The sequence below is a fragment of the Dromiciops gliroides genome, chromosome 6 (assembly GCF_019393635.1).
Source record: "Dromiciops gliroides isolate mDroGli1 chromosome 6, mDroGli1.pri, whole genome shotgun sequence".
NCBI lineage: Eukaryota > Metazoa > Chordata > Mammalia > Microbiotheria > Microbiotheriidae > Dromiciops > Dromiciops gliroides.
This window is the reverse complement of record NC_057866.1, coordinates 10,072,589-10,085,264: the sequence shown is the minus strand read 5'-3', so window position 1 is coordinate 10,085,264 and position 12,676 is coordinate 10,072,589. Positions and strand designations below refer to the sequence as shown.

The 12,676-nt window shown below is 48.2% G+C and overlaps 1 long non-coding RNA gene across 3 annotated transcripts; it reads right to left on the bottom strand.

Moving 5' to 3' along the window:
* Positions 1-1,395: 1,395 nt before the first annotated feature.
* On the bottom strand, positions 1,396-10,556 carry LOC122731596. Of its 3 annotated transcripts, none has more exons than XR_006353609.1 (4): positions 10,436-10,556; positions 6,910-6,995; positions 4,914-5,052; positions 1,396-1,730 (listed from the first exon to the last, which is right to left on the bottom strand). It is a non-coding gene; the product is annotated as an uncharacterized LOC122731596 (long non-coding RNA). The 3 variants fall into 3 exon arrangements; XR_006353608.1 differs by lacking the exon at positions 1,396-1,730 and adding an exon at positions 2,452-2,853; XR_006353607.1 differs by lacking the exon at positions 1,396-1,730 and having other exon boundaries at positions 3,260-5,052.
* Between the last annotated feature and the right edge of the window lie 2,120 nt (positions 10,557-12,676).

The following is a 12,676-nucleotide window of genomic DNA, read 5'->3' as shown; positions in this document are numbered from 1 at the left end:
CTCTAGCTAAGGTTCAACCACTGATTTCTTGTAGGAACTTGGGCAAATCCTTTCTTTTTTAGGCTTCAGTTTTCTCTGAATGAATTGAATGAGATCACACACACACACTCACACTCTGTATTCTATGGATCAGCCCCTCTAATCCCTAATGTTCCATATTCTAGGGCCCCTCCCAACCCTGCCATTCTGTGTTCTAAAGGTACCTCCCTCCCCTCAATTTTCACATCTAACGTCCAGGGTCTCTTTCTCTACCCATATTCTATGTTTCCAAGTCCCCCTCAGGCCAGGGGACAACAGGAGAGGTTAAGAATCCAGCTTCAGCTAGAATACCAGGGATCTCTGTGTCCCTACTGTTGTGCCTCTCACTGAAGAGTCCTAGGGGAAATCGACCCGAGGGCCAAGTCCTGGACAGTAGCAGAGCAGTTTGTCAAGTAATGGAGAAAACTACTCCAGCCCTGAAGGCGATTAAGGCTCACCTCCCTGTCTTTTCCAATGGAGGCCATGCTGGTACCTGGCAGGATGAATGCCCAGGGTCAAAGCTCAGCCCAGAGCTGAGGAGCAATGCCTCTGCAGAGACACGGTCAGTGTATGGTGAAAAGTTGGTGGTGGTTCTTGTGGATTTCCTCCAAAGGTATGTTCTAGTGGAAGGTATAAACTGGCTGCCCATGGCACATCTTTACCTGGGTGAACTCATCATCCCATCCCCAACTAAACCACACCATACCACTCCTTCCCTCCAACCTCTAGGCTTTTAGGGCTCACTAGTCCCTATGCCTAGCACGTTATTCCTCCTCGTTTCTCCTGAATTCCTAACTTTACAGCCCATTTCTCCAAGAACCTCTTCCTGAATCCCCGGTCAGTAAATGGGCTCCCACCACCCCCTCAAGACCGACCTCCAGGCTTACTGTGGATCATTCTAATGCACTTATCAGCAGGAACCACATACAGTGGGTAGTCTGTCAGGGGTGAATAGGGACTGGTGTCAGGCCCCAGTGGTCTGGACTTGAGCTCTCCTGTTTCACCTAGGGGGGATGAGGGTGAAGGGAAGGGGGGAAATCATACCTCTAGTGGCTTCCATTTTAATTAATTATTCTTGCTACTTAGGTGCTAAGCTCAGTTGTTTCTACCCTGCAGAAATGCAGTCACATCCTCGACCTTAGTCAAAGTCCCATTTGCCACACCATAGTTATGGCCCTGCTAACTATAAATGCGAAGTCTCATTCCCCATTAGAACTCCTTGAGGCTAGGGCCATTATTCTAGCCTGTGTTCTGCACACGGTAGGTACTTAACAGAAATGGAACAGAATGGGCTTGGAGTCAGAAGACTTGGGCTCCTTTGTCCAGGTTCTGTCCCTTCCTAGATCTGGGACCACAGATTAGGCACTTCCTATCTCTGCACCTCAGCTTCCTCCTCTAAAATGAGGAGAATAACCTTTCTCTCGCCTCCTCCACAGAGCTGGTGGGACAAAGCCCTACATAAATGGGCACACCAGACCTGGAAGAGATAGGCCCAGCTACCTTGGCTAACGGTGGGCAAGGGGCAGGGACCAAAGGTACTTCCTGGCATCCTGCACAGCTGGAGTCTTCTCTCGTTGCTTGGGAGATATACATGAAGCAATAATCAGTTAAGTTTTACTGTGGGTGGGGGTGTTCCTTGTGTAGCCCAGTTCTAGGAGAAGCCATTGCTTTCCTTCTCATTTCTCTGGCTTTTATTTGGACTCCTGGGCATCCTACGGGGGAAGCAGAAGAAATTCTAGAACCCAGTGACAGAAACAAGGTGAACTGTTTAAGGTCATTCTGGCCTTGCTTAGTGCCCCCCCCCCCCCCCGCACCCAAACACAGCTGTGCCAGTGCAGAATTAGGGGCCAGACCCCCCGGCAGCAGACCTGGGAGAGAATCATCGCCTCTTCCTACCACATGGGGTCACAGGGCCAACAGAAATCTCCATCATCTGTTTCTTGTAGTTGATAACATCGAAAAGGAAAATGTTTGCCTCTGAGAGTGTGTGACTGATAGCTGGGCTTTCCTTCCACACTCCTGCCCTCCTGGAATTGCTTCAAGGCCTGCCTAGCCACTCCCTTTCTTTATCTCATGTCAACAAACTTAACAGAAGGAAACTTGTATGACAAGGGGAACACACAACCCTTATACTGTACCCCACAGTTTAGGCTCTTATCATCTTTCACATGGACTGTTGCGATAACAATAATAATAGCAAGCACTTATATTGCACTTCAAAAATATTATGTCACCCTGCCAAAACAGACAATGGAATGATATGAACATAAACAGAAAACACTTTATGCAAATAAAGTCAGATTTAAATAATTGGAAAAATAGTCATTGTTCCTGGATAATATATAACAGAAATATATGATATAATAAATATTAAATATATAATAAAAAGGACAATTTTATTTAACTAATCTATTTATTCAATGCCATCCCAATTAAATTACTGAAAAATCATTTTATTGAGTTAGAAAAAAATCTCAACATTCAGAAGAACAAAAGGTCAAGAATTTCAAAGAAACTAAGGAAAAAATGTAAAGGAAGGAGATACAGTAGTACCAGGCCTTAAACCAAATTATAAGGAGAGAGCACTGTTGAAGTATAAAATGGGTAATTTTGATTCTTTTAAATTAAAATTTTCTTGTACAAATAAAACTCATGTAACCAAGATTAAAAGGAAAGCAGAAATGAAGAAAAAACTTTTATATCACAGTCTCTCAGCTAGGATATGATTGTGATGGAATACTGTTGTGATATACGCAATGGTGAGCTGGCTGATTTAGAAAACATGGAAAGACTTGGCCATATGAAGGAAGATGCTATACACCTGCAGAGGAAGAACTGAAAAATAGAAATATGCATCGTATGGTATGACGTCTATGTATGTTTGTGCATGTGTATACATATGTGGATGTTTATAGATATGTATGTACATGTACATATATTCACACTTAATTATAGCCTTCTCTTAGGGGGAAGGAGAAAAAAAAAGGACAGCAGAGAACAAAAGAAAACCTAGAAGGGAGCACAAACAAGCTGGGAAGCTTTGAAAACAATGTACAACATTTATTACAGAGTTTTCTGTGAAAGGGAAATGCATGGTTTTATACTGAATCCTCTCTTGGGTTCTGCTGTGTACATGGAAATGTTTTTCTTTTCTCCTTTTGTAGTGAAGTTTAAAATGAATACAAATAAAATAAAAACATTCTCTCATTTGATCCTTACAAAAAGCCTGGGAGGCAGGTGCTACTATTATCCCCATTTTACAGATGAGGAAACTGAGGCAAACAGAGGTGAAGTGATTGGCTCCGGATCACCAAGCTATTAAGTATCTGAGGCAGGATTCAAACCCAGCTTTCCTGACTCCATGCTCTGGCTGATGCATCACCTAGCCAGCTGCCTCTAGCTCCAATGGCCTCCCAATAGTCCCTGCCTCATGGCTTACCATACTCCAACTCATACTCTTCATCAGATGCCAAAATAATGTTACTAGGGGCAGCTAGGTGTCACAGTGGATAAAGCACCGGCCCTGGATTCAGGAGGACCTGAATTCAAATCTGGCCTCAGACACTTGACACTTACTAGCTGTGTGATCCCGGGCAAGTCACTTAATCCCCACTGCCCCCCCCCCAAAACAACAACAAAACAAAAAACGCCAAAAAACCAAAATAATGTTACTAACGCCTAGGCCTGAATGTGTTTGGCCCCTTGCTCTCTCTGCAGTCTACCCCTATTGCCCTCCATAAATTCTATGGACCAGCTACACTAAGCTTGTCGGTATTTTCTCACACATGCCGCTTGTCTCTCACTCCAGGTCTCTTTGCCCTAACAGTCTCCCATGCCTAGAAGGCTTTCCTCCTTCTTCATAAAGCCCTGGCTTTCTTCAGGTCTTAGCTCAAAAGCAACCTTCTGTGGAAGGACTCTTCTAGCCCCTGCCACTGCTACCTCTTTCTCCTCTAAAGGTACTAAACAATGTCAGGGTCTCTGCCTTGCCAATGCTGACGGTGCTTCCTTTCCCCTAAAATGCAGGGGAGATGATCAGACACCTGACTGGCACGGGGGGGTGGGGGGGGTGGGTGGGGGTGTGTGGCGTCAGGGTCCTAGGCACTGCCCTGATGAGCTTCTGCATCACCTAGGTCAGCCTTTTGGACTCAGCGCTCCCCTCTTAAAAAGGACCGAGTAGGGGCGGCTAGGTGGCGCAGTGGATGGAGCACCGGTCCTGGATTCAGGAGTACCTGAGTTCGAGTCCAGCCTCAGACACTTAACACTTACTAGCTGTGTGACCCTGGGCAAGTCACTTGACCCCAATTGTCTCACTAAAAAAAAAAAAAAAAAAAAAAGAACCGAGTACCCTGAAGCACTTTTGCTCACATGGGCTACATCAGTTACTGAGCAAGAGCCACTGGACCCACCACCAGGTATTCCTCAGCAGGCCTGCATTAGAGTGACCTCCTGACTATGGGGGCCGGACCAGTACAGTAATGTGGAAGATCCACTGATTCCTCTTTTTTTTTTTTTTTTTTTTTGCAGGCAATGGGGGTTAAGTGACTTGCCCAGGGTCACACAGTAAGTGTCAAGTGTCTGAGGCTGGATTTGAACTCAGGTACTCCTGAATCCAGGGCCGGTGCTTTAACCACTGCACCATCTAGCTGCCCCCCAGATCCACTGATTCCACAAAGGCGGCCCAACATCCTGGTTCTGGGGCCCCTGTGGGCACGTGTCCTACTTAACAGGCCAGAAAGGGTGCCTAAGGGCAGAGACCCTGGGGTCCACGAGCTTTTGCTAACAATCTTTGGAAAGAGAGATGAGGAGCCTAAGAAAAATGAGAGTAGCATCTGCCACGTAGCATTCACGGACAGAGCTCTTGCTTTCTGGGGCCTGGGCTTCACAGGCAGACTTACTCATGAGCTTAGCAACATGTGGCACAGGTAAAAAGGGCGAAGCTGACGGGGGCATGGCCTGACAATCTTCAGACAGGAAGTATGGTCTCCAACCCAGAGGTCTGGATGGGAAATGTGCAGAATCCCGATGAGATCAGGGCTATAACAGAAGAGAATGGAGCAGGAGTGAGGAGAACTGGGAACACGCCAAGGAGACAAGTAAACCTTGGGCTTGGACTCTTCCTCCTCCAGGAGGGCAGGTTGGGAGATTTGCCACCAAGATACAAGGAAGGTTCAAGAATTCACCAGGTGGGATGCTGGGATGAGGCCACTGAGGGCAAGGTCGGATGAGACTGATACAGATTGAGAGTACCATGAGCTTCTTGAGTGGGTTGAGCTCACGGGAGACTTAAATCAACAGAAGCTCCAGATGGGAACTGTCCTTTGTCCCATTTTAGGTGGTTAAGATGGCTACTTTTACATACTTGGCACTGTCAAGGCTAATTCCTTCTAATTCCTTATTGAGGGGCAGCCACAAAACAGGTAAGACTCCTGAGAGATGGATCTGGTGGACTGGACCCACGCCACACACCTTGACGAATCATCCTCCCTCCTCTCCCATCTCCAGCCCCCAATCTAGGACCAGCTCGTCAAGGGCAGTAAGATTCTATTTGCTGGGTGAAGCCCCAGCTGTGGGGAGTCACTAGCCACCATAAAGTCATGGGCAGATCAAGTGATGAAGAAGGCTAAGTGGGAGATTAGCCAGTGGCAGTGCAGACCTGGTAGAAGAAGGCACCTTGCTCTGCTAGGAGAGCAGACAGCTTCATCCATGCCTAAACCATGGGGTTTATAAGCAAATAGATGGCCAGACAATGGAAGTACTAGGACTGGCAGGGGGCAGGCAGGGCCTTTCAGCTTCACCCAAGCCTAAGGTGTCACCTAAGGCCCCTGGCCTCAGATATAAGGGGCACCATGAACATGGCACCAGTAACAGTTCCATAGGACCTTCCCAGTTTTCATGAGGCTTTGTGGGGCAGACCACTCAGGGATGAGGCATCACAAGACCTTGGGAGTTGGTAACTAAATCTATGTCAGTCATTGTAGGGAGGGTCAAATGGAAACCCTTGGAGTTGCCTGACACGTCCCATGTGGTTAACACCAAAAAAAACAAGGTCCCAGGAGGGGAGGTAAGGGTGGGGGGTGATGGGGGTACCCTGGTACTTTGCTATGCTAGCTCCTCTTACAAGAACCTCCATGGCTCTTCCCGACCTTATCTGTTTGCTCTGATGTTGTCAACCCAGCTAATGCCTATCCATGAAAACGATGGCTGAAGTCAGGAGGAGAGTCTAGCACACCTGCCTCTGCCCTCCTTCCCGGGGCTACGGGGAGCCATGGTCTGACAGGGCAAAGACTTCCAAGGGGCCACGCTTCCAGGAGACACTGACGAGCACTGCCAGAGAAATGATGTCATGGTGACTGCATGAGAGCATGGTGTTATGGGGCATGCCGGCATCTACCATCGTTCTGAACCACCGGGCAGATGCCCTTAAGAGGATGGCAAAGGTATGTGTGTCCATGGCCAATATGGAAACAGAATCCATGATGCCATGTTGTAGCAGGCCCCAGTGACCAAAGGTGAGAGAGCCCCTCGTGCCCACCCTGGCTCCTCAAGCCAAGGACGAAACCAGGATGGCTTCCTCACGGGCGCCCTGCTAGGAGCCGCGTCTATGATACATCAGTGTCTCCTTTACAGGAACTGGGGGAGCTCCCTCGGGACGACTTAGCTGCTGAGGGCCCCCTCCAACCCTTCCTTCTTTCACTCCCTGCTCAGCTGCCCAGGACTTCGAATCTCTGTCCCGTCCTCAGAGAGCTCCATACCCTCAGGGAGACGGCTCAGGTGCCCCTCAATCAGCAGGTCTCCCTTTCCACAGGATGGTTCAGACAACTCCTTTCCAAAAAGGGCCTGAACTGTTGGGAAAGAGATGTCTCTGCATAATTATGGTGAACGTGAATTTACCTGCACGCACGAAGGAAGATCTCTTCGATGACCTGTGGCAAACCCGAGTCCCTGGAGGAAGGTGAGGAAGACTCCTCGACCAGGCCCTGTTGAAGAAGATAGCCCCTTAGCAGAGGTCTCTAAAGGAGCAGATCTGATATCATCTCTCAATAGGTGGTGGGCAGCATACCTGTTTTTTTGGTTGGGCAATGAGGGTTAAGTGACTTGCCCCGGGTCACACAGCTAGTAAGGGTCAAGTGTCTGAGGCCGGATTTGAACTGAGGTCCTCCTGAATCCAGGGCCAGTGCTTTATCCACTGCGCCACCTAGCTGCCCCCTAGAATTATAATCTAAAAGTATCTGTTCTTTGTTCCGATGATAACTCTAGGATCACAGAATCAAAGATTTTGAGCCGGAACGGACCTTAGAGGTCATCAAGTTCCATTTCCTCACTTTACAGAGGAGGAAACTGAGGCTGAAATAAGTGTCTAGGGTCACTCGGCTCATAGGTGTCTGTGGCAGAATTTAAACTCAAGCCTTCCTCACTCTAAGTCCTGTGTTCTAGCCACTGCGCTGCCTAGCTGCCTATCACTACTGGGCATATATCCCAAGAAGTTCAAAGACAAAGGGAAAGGTCCCATGTGTACAAGAATAGTTAAAGCAGCTGTTTTTGGTAGAACAAAGAAATGGAAGGAAACTAGGTGTCCACTGATTGGGGAAACGAGTGAATGAATTGTGGAATATAAATGGAATGAGATATTATTGTATGGTAAGGAATGAATTGGAATAATTCAAAGAACCTTGTGAAAAGTTGTTTGAACTGATACCCAGCAAGGTAGGCAGAACTGGGAAAATATTTACAGAATGACTAAAACAATCAAAGAACAGTTATCACGTCCACATCTGGACTTTTTCCTTGGTTTTGATATATCACACACAGGTCAGCATGAGAAATTCAATGAGAACTTGTGGAGAGTTTGGCAGAAGTCAGAGATGACAAAGACTAGCAGATAAAACAATGACTATGACCAAATATTTAGCCCAAATTTTACAGTAGGGTACTGTAAATACCCCAAAAAAGAAAAAGAAAAAAGTCAGACTTCTCTGGCACGAAGGGAAGGCTAAACATTTTTATGTGGATTTTCCCGATTTGGGGTTCACTGAAAAGAGGAGGAACGCCCTAAGAATATCTTCTAAGAAGAGGATCCTCTCTTCAACATGAACTTCAGAGCCATAGCTCAGGAAGAGGGAAAACTATCCCAAGGTGCAGAGCAGAGTGTAGCTCCAGGAAGGATCTTCTGAGCAAAGTGTAGGGGTGAATATTGAGAGGGGGGAGCTCACTGGAATCCACAAAACTAGGTTCTTCTAAAAGAAAAAAAATCTGAGATTTTTATTAGCAATCAACAAAAAAAATTCACTTCATTTTTTGGGCCATTTTATGAATGTTTTTGTAGTGGATCAATCAATCAAGAAGCATTTATTAAGAGCCCATTATGTGCCCAGAACTAGGCAATACAAAGAAAAAATAGAGAAACAATTGGCATTTTAAAGAGGCTTAGATTCTATTGCTCGCTGTCCAACCTCTTCATTTTAGACAGGAAAATGAGGTCCAGAGCAGAGATAACTTGCCCAGGGTCACAGCAATTAAATGTCAGAGGTGGATCCTGAACCCAAGTGTTCAAATTCAAGCTTTTGGGATTCCCAGGTCAGCACTCTACCCATTATTATGTCAGCAGATGGGAAAACAAAGAGCCCCAAACACTGGCTGCCCACAAGCAGCTTACAGTCTACTGGGAGGGCTAAGGCACTCCGACAGTAGATACAAATTACATACAAAGGAATTTCTAAAGGTCAGTCCCTGGGAGGAGCTGGGAGAGAAGGTCAGGAAAGGCTGTGCTTGGAAGCCCCAAACCTCACCATCCCTGGCTGCATTTGCTGAGCTGCGGCCAGCCCTCCTCCAGGTAGCCTGCACAGCCTTGGGGACAGCTCTAACTCTCTCCTCTGAGGCAAACAGACCAAGGGTAATCTTATTTGTCAGGTGATGCTCCTGAAGATGTCATCACCCCCCCCACACCCCCGTCTTCTCCTGATCCTCTCTGGTCCCTTCACCCTCTGGGTGCCCTTGGGGACATCATTCTTTGAAGCTCAATCTCCCTATATGCAAAATGGGGAAAATGAAGGTTCTTCAATGCCCAAGATCCTCATCCCCAGTCCTCAAGTTGACACCGATGGCTATCCCCTAATGCCCCAACGCCATCCAACCAAGCCTTTGAAAACCAGCATCAGCTGAGGGCAAGCCCACTTCTCCCTTAGACCCTTTGTCAGGGGGCCAGGTTTCACCTTGCTTTAGTTAGAAGGGAATTGGGGAGCCTTTTCCTTTCTCCTCATAAACATCAGTCTCTTCCACCTGCACAGAGGTCTACCTCACTTTTCAGGTGACTCATGGAGATACCTGGAGGCCTAGGCATTGACTCTGGGATTTGGCCTAGATTTGAACCTCTCTCCAGTGTCTTTTTTTTTTGGTCGAGGCAATGGGGGTTAAGTGACTTGCCTAGGGTCACACAGCTAGTTAAGTGTCAAGTGTCTGGGGCCAGATTTGAACTCAGATCCTCCTGAATACAGGGGCTGGTGCTTTCTCCACTTCGCCACCAAGCTGCCCCTCCAGTGCCTTTTAACCCAAGAGACTGTCCCTTCCTCCCCCAGGGCTCAGAACACATCCAGGAGGGTGTGGGGGCAGCCAAGGTTTCCAACCAGCAGAGGCCCTGAGTTCTAAAGCGTCTGGGGTGGCAACTGGGGGAGGGGGTGGGGAGGAAAGAAAAGGAGGGGTAGAGAGATGCAAGAAGAGGGAAAGGAGAGAGTGAGGAAAGGAAGAGAAAGGAAGAAGAGTGGAGCGAAAGGAGGGGATGGGAGGGAGGAGGGAAAAAGTTAAGTTAGATCAACAGTTACGATGGCAATGCTCAAGTCAACTTTTTAGCCAAAAAACCAAAAGATGTCCATTTTCCAATACTCCTTAATGGTTTTAATAAGATGAAGGGAGGAGGTAGAGGCATAAAAGGAAGAAGGAAGGAGGAGGGAAAGGGGGAACGAAAGGAGGAAAAAGGGAAGGCAGGGGAGGAGGAAGAGGATGGAAAGAGACGAGAAGGGATGGAGATAAGAGGGCAGAGAGGAGGAAGAGGAGGGGGAGAAGAGGAGCAAACGGGGAAGGGGGGAGAAAGGAGGGGAGGAGGAAAAGGAGAGGAAGGGAGAGGGGGGAGGAGGAGAAAGCGTGAAGGGAAAAGGGAGGAAGGAGAATGGAGAGGGGGGAAGGAAGGAGGAATAAAAGAAGGAAGAGAAGAGGGAAAGAGGGAGAGAGCTGGGAAGAGGGAGGGGGAAGAGAAAGTGGAAGGGAAAGAGAAGCGGGAAGAGGGGGAGAGAAGGGACCTCCTGGAGCTGACCCCTCCCCCGTGGCCGGGCCCTTTCCCCATCTCTTCACGCTCCCCCCCCCCCGGGTGTTTTGGCATCCCGCCCCGGCAGGGCTGAGCGCCCATGGTCGGACCACAGCAGCTTACCCGGGTGACGGCCGGCGGAGGGCCCTGGCCCGGGCCACCGAGAGCCCCGGCAGCCCTAACAAGCTGTGGACGCACCAGCAGACGCTGCCGCCTGGTAACCACCCTCCCCGCCCCTTCCCAGGCGGAAGTGCGAACTGTAGACCCTCCACTTCCGGCTGGGGGGGCGGGGAGAGCGCGCAGCTCGGGACGTACCAACCGTGCCTCCCCCTAGCCATTTCCACTCAGGACACTTCCACGCAGGACACTGGTGACTTCTTTAGGATCTTACAGGGAGCGTGTCTCCATGTAGAATTTGAATAATCAGAAGTTTATTGTGGAAAAAAGCCCAGGCTCTGGGGGTGCGGGCTCCCCCGTTTCTCGGGTCAGATATGGTATCGTCCTAACGTACCTTCCAGCCCAGAGGGCTCTGACCCCGCCCGCAGTCTAAACTTTGGCCTGTACCATTGGTGGGGGGGCGGGGGTCAAAGAGATTTTTTTGGGAGGGCCAAGGAGACGAAATCGAGGAGAGATGTGGCGAGGGGTCACACCCCTAGCAAGACCCAACATAAACCCTGAAGACCGCACGACAGCTGAGGGACACTTGGCTGAAAATGAAATTCTTCTTCATCAGAAGCACCACGGCTCTAGTCCGTGCCGAAAAATAGATCCCCGTGTCTCTTTCTGATTCGTCAGTTGGAAGACACGCACTCCGGCCAATAGGAAAAGCAAGTTGGTGCTAAGCGGACCGGACACTTACAGCCAACCAGGCTCCGGAGGGCGGGGAAGAGGGCGTGGCTTCGTTTTAAGCACAGCCCGCTGAATCTCCCTGGGGTGTGGCAGGAGACCTGGAAATCAACAAAGGCGCGGAATTACGAGAAACTAATTGACGATGTGGCCATTAATCCCAGACTGCGTTAGGGGGCGGGTCAGTTAGCTTTTATGAGCCTCTGCAGAAGCAATGCTCTAGGCAAGAGCTCAGGACCCGGGTCGGGACACATGGGTGCAGGGATTTCCCCCGCCTCCAGCCTTGCTGTGATTTTCACGTCTATCCCGCAGCCGAAGATGGACTGTTCCTCCCTACTGACCCACCCCCTGATTCCCCCAGGCTGCCCGATGCTAGCGGCGGTGACTGCCCGGGATCCTGCTTGGGGCAATCGTAGGGATGCTGCATTCATTGCTCCAACCCTCCTTTGCCCCGGTATAGCATTAAGGAATGTGAGAAAGATGCCCCCAGGTGCAAAAGGGGAAGCCCCACCCAGTTATTATCTTAGGAGCTGGCACAGACACCTGCTCATTGAAAAAGTTCTGGTGACAACTCTGAGGTACCACCTGACACCTATCAGATTGGCTAAAATGACAAAAAAGGAAGATAATAAATGTTGGAGAGGCTGTGGGAAAATTGGAACACTAATGCATTGTTGGTGGAGCTGTGAGCTGATCCAACCATTCTGGAGAGCAATTTGGAATTATTCCCAAAGGGCAATAAAGCTGTGCATACGCTTTGACCCAGCAATTCCACTTTTAGGTCTTTTTCCCAAAGAAATCATGGAAGGGGGAAAGGGACCCACATGTACAAAAATATTTATAGCTGCTCTTTACGTGGTAGCAAGGAATTGGAAGTTGAGGGGGTACCCATCAATTGGGGAATGGCTGGACAAGGTGTGGTATATTAATACAATGGAATACTATTGTGCTGTAAGAAATGATGAGCAGGAGGAGTTCAGAGAAACCTGGAGGGTCTTACGTGAGCTGATGATGAGTGAGATGAGCAGAACCAGAAGAACATTGTACACAGTAGCATCAACATTGAGTGTTGACCTACTGTGATGGACTATATTCTTCTCACCAATGCAATGGTACAGAAGAGTTCCAGGGAACTCATGATAGAAGAGGATCTCCAAATCCAAGAAAAAAAAAAAAAAGAACTGTGGAGTATAGATGCTGATTGAACCATACTATTTCTTTTGTTTTGGGTGCTGTTGTTTTTTTTTCTATTTTGAGGTTTTGCATTACTGCTCTGATTTTTTCTCTTATAACAGGATTAATGCAGAAATAGGATTAATGTTATTATGTGTATATATATGTGTGTGTATAGATATATATATATCTATATGTATATGTATATAGATATAACCTATATCAGATTACCTGCTGTCTAGGGGAGTGGGGAGGGAGGGGAGGGAGGGAGAAAAATCTGAAATTGGAAAGCTTGTATAAACAAAAGTTGAGAACTATCTTTACATGTAACGGAAAAAATAAAAT